We start from the raw sequence: 3,394 nt of genomic DNA, 5'->3' as shown, positions 1-3,394 counted from the left end.
AGAAAAATCTCTGCCCAAGATCTTAGAGTTCTCCACCTGCATTCCAGTCTGCAAAATCCAAACATAACAACAATCACCACCACCACAACAACAACGAAAAGGAGGGGGAAAGAAGGAAGGAAAAAAGGCAAAGAGGAAAGGAAGGGAAACAACAAAATCTTATTTTTTGTATTTCAGAAATACAAACAGGAATCACTTCTACTTTTAACAGTCGAAATGTGTCAATAAGAGTGTATCTCACCACAGGGACAAAACTAATAGAAGAAATAAGAATATAAAGTTTAAAATGTAAAAGAGTGATGCTTTTGTCAGGATCTGAAGTCTTTTTCCTGATAGAATAAAGACAAATACAATTTTTGGGTAGATTAAGAAATGGAGTAACCATTAAAAAAAAATTAGAACATCAGTGGAATGGAATGGGGCGCCTTAGGATGGGGCGCCTGGGTGGCGCAGTCGGTTGGGCGTCCGACTTCAGCCAGGTCACGATCTCGCGGTCCGGGAGTTCGAGCCCCGCGTCGGGCTCTGGGCTGATGGCTCAGAGCCTGGAGCCTGTTTCCGATTCTGTGTCTCCCTCTCTCTCTGCCCCTCCCCCGTTCATGCTCTGTCTCTCTCTGTCTCAAGAATGAATAAACGTTGAAAAAAAAAATTAAAAAAAAAAATAAATCTTAGGTGGATGATAATGGGTGTGGGAACTATCTTCCACCAAAGGAGGCGATTTTCAAAGACGGTAAACCAACAATCAACTAAAAAAGAACAAACAAGCTCTTATTTCTAGACATTTTCCTACTCTCCCATGACCCCAAAGCACACTTAGAGGATAAATCTGCATTATTTCTGAAGTATATCTAAAAAGTTTAACCAGTCCGACTGAATTCTTCATTAGGAAGACTTTTGAAAATAGTGATCCATTCTTTATGTTAGTGGGTGTTTTGTTAAATATTGGGAACAATATGATAAGATGAAAATTTTCCATGCTTACTTTAGTTGTTTTTATTAAAAACGAGTATTCTGATCGCTCATTTCTCTCATTTTTACTCCAGTTCCACCTACATCTAGGCCATGAAGAATGAGCTTAATTAAATTACTCAGAAATGACTGGAGTTCATTCTGCCATGGTTCAGGACCCCTCCAGAGCTACAGATCTTCTCATTCCTAGTGTTCTTGCTAATATGCATGGGCACTGTGGTGGGAAATATCAGCATGACAGCTGTCATTGTTATGGACTCCTGATGAAAAAAAAAGAGAGAGAGGCAAACCACGAAACAAACTCTTAACGATAGAGAACAAACTGATGGTTACCAGAGGGGAGGTCGGTGGGGCATGGGTGAAATAGGTGATGGGGATTTAGGAGGGCACTTGTGATGAGCACCAGGTGACTAAATGGAAGTGTTCAATCACTATATCGCATACCTGAAAAATATTACACTGTATGTTAACTAACTGGAATTTAAATAAAAACTTAAAAGAAAAAAGAGACCCCTGACTTTAAATGCCTATTGTGAAAAATTGACATGACTGGAGTCATTTTTTTTTAACGTTTGTTTATTTTTGAGACAGAGACAGAGCATGAATGGGGGAGGGTCAGAGAGAGGGAGACACAGAATCTGAAACAGGCTCCAGGCTCTGAGCTGTCAGCACAGAGCCCGATGCGGGGCTCGAACTCACGGACTGCGAGAGCATGACCTGAGCCGAAGTGGGCTGCCCAACCACTGAGCCACCCAGGCACCCCGACTGGAGTCATTTTTAAGTGGGGGTGGAGCAGCCCCTGCAGAGGGACTGCCTAAGCCATCTTTGTTTGAACTGGGCCATATCTTTGAACTAAGAAAAATGGCAGTTGTTTTAAGAAGTTGCATGGGAAATGAGCAGGAGAGTGGACATCCTGATCACAAGACTGATAATTGACTTTCTGAAGATAGAATCAGTAGTGAATCAATGTACAACCCAGAGTAGCTTGGCTTGTTTATGCTTACAGAAAGGTTTTTTTTTTTCTTTTCTTCAACTCATATATTTCCCCCCCTTCTTTTTTCGTCATGAAACTCCTTGCTTTAACTCTACAAGTTGGACATGATTTGGGTTTCTACCTGGATCTGTGCTTCTTGAATTTTGATTCTTTGATCCTCTAAAATGGTCATTTGTCTCCCATTGGGGCTCTAATTTTCATGTTAACACTATCTACGTCTTCCTTAGAAACTTGTCCTAGTTAGATCTCTGCTACTCAATAGTCATTGCTCCCAAAACTTTAGCCAACTTCCTATCTGAGGAAAAATTTCTTACAATGGCTGCGCAGCCCAATTTTTCTTCTTTGCCCTGTTTGTCACAACTGAAGGCTTTCTTCTGGGCTGTCATGGCATTTGATCGATTCTCGGCCATTTGCTCCCCTCTCCTTTACCCCGTGCACATGTCCCAGAAAGTCTGCTCAGTTGGTGACTGGATCCTACATCTGTGGAGGCATCAACTCGATGGTCCAAACAGGTTTTACCTTCAGTTTGCAGTTCTGTGGAGAAAACAGACTAGACCACTTTTTCTGTGACGTCCCAGCCCTGATCAAGATCTCATGTGCTGACACGTCTGTGAATGAGATTGTGCTGTTCATTCTCTCAGGCCTCATCATCATTACCACCACAACAGTCATTGTGGTTTCCTATGCTTACATCCTGTCCACCGTCCTGAAGCTCCCCTTGACCCATGGGAGGGGTAAGACCTTCTCCACCTGTGGCTCCCATATAGCAGTGGTGAGTTTATTTTATGGGCGGTGTTCTTCACGTATGCCCAGCTTGGGACCATCTTCTCTCCAGAGACAAACAAGATTGTAGCTGTGCTGTACACACTGGTGATATCGAGGCTAAACTCTCTAATATACAGTTTGAGAAACAGATGTGAAAGAGGCTGTGAAAGCCTCTTACCACACAGGACATGATTCTTCCCCTGATATTTGTAAAACAATTATTCAGTGGACACATTTTTTAAAAAGTGTATTCATTTATTTTGAGAGAGAGAGGGAGACAGAGAGAGAGAATGAGCACAAGTGGGTGATGGGCAGAGAGAGAGAAAGAGAGAGAGAGAATCCCAAGCAAGTTCTGCACTGTCAGCACAGAGCCTGATGTGGAACTTGAAATTATAAACTGGGAGATCATGACCTGAGCTGAAACCAAGATCGGAGGCTTAACTGAATGAGCCACCCAGGTGCCCCCACTTTCCTAAGGGCCCTAGCATTATCCTTATTCTTAGAAAATTATTGTATCAAAGATATTTTTATATATGGCAACACATATTTTTCTAAGTTTTAAAAAATGATATTTCTAATAGTATAGGTGTATTCATCATTATTGTAGTTGCTTAGAATATATGAAAGCATTGTATATTTTTAATTTGTGATATTTTCATTTCAATTTTA

At 41.4% G+C, this 3,394-nt stretch overlaps 1 pseudogene; it reads left to right on the top strand.

Moving 5' to 3' along the window:
- Positions 1 to 679: 679 nt before the first annotated feature.
- LOC121038995 (olfactory receptor 12-like) lies at positions 680 to 2,917 on the top strand (annotated as a pseudogene).
- The last annotated feature ends 477 nt before the right edge of the window (positions 2,918 to 3,394 follow it).

The sequence above is a fragment of the Herpailurus yagouaroundi genome, unplaced genomic scaffold (genome assembly GCF_014898765.1).
Source record: "Herpailurus yagouaroundi ecotype Mexico unplaced genomic scaffold, PumYag 166, whole genome shotgun sequence".
In the NCBI taxonomy this organism is placed as follows: domain Eukaryota; kingdom Metazoa; phylum Chordata; class Mammalia; order Carnivora; family Felidae; genus Herpailurus; species Herpailurus yagouaroundi.
This window is presented reverse-complemented; position numbering and strand designations above follow the sequence as displayed.